Here is a 679-nt window from a genome sequence, read left to right on the forward strand (position 1 = left end):
TATCCTTAAATCTAAATAAATGAGTGTGATGAGGAGAAACAGCGTTGAGGGAATTCCTGACGCACCAATCAGAGCCTGAGGAAATGGTTTACTCAGGGTCATCAAACTTGGCGGTCATGGGAATCGAACACACGGCACTCCTGTGTCACATTCCTCCGTCCACCACCAGCTCCTCCTGACGTGGACCTTGTCTCCTTATACTACGTCACCGACACTTTTCATCATCACTACGACTAGATGTCGCCTAGCAACAAAACCTAACTATGATGTCATAATAACCTGATGTTTCTGAGTGTATATGATGCTGAACAGTGATATCAGTGTTAGTAATGCTGAAGTATTGATGACCATCAGACTGTCATGTGACTTTGTGTTTTATTTTTTACACTGAGGTGTTCCTAAACTCATCAGACTCATCAGACTCTGTGTCCGTCAGAGTTTGGACGCCGGCGTCTTCTGATTGGTCGGAGCCGCAGTGATCGCTGTGGGTCGACCCCACAGCCGCAGACGGCTGACTCCTCCGTCAGGGGCGATGACGAGACGAACGTGACTGACAGGTCGGGTCAGCGTCAGCTCCGCCTCCCTGTAGAGATGCCTGTGATGAGGACGAAGCTGCAGCAGAGGAGGAGACGGCGGTGAGGAGTCTGTGCAGCAAAGAAAAAGGATTTCACTGAACGTA

Source organism: Seriola lalandi, unplaced genomic scaffold (genome assembly GCF_002814215.2).
Source record: "Seriola lalandi dorsalis isolate HSWRI2012SDOR001 ecotype SW California unplaced genomic scaffold, Sedor1 jcf7180002054373, whole genome shotgun sequence".
NCBI lineage: Eukaryota > Metazoa > Chordata > Actinopteri > Carangiformes > Carangidae > Seriola > Seriola lalandi.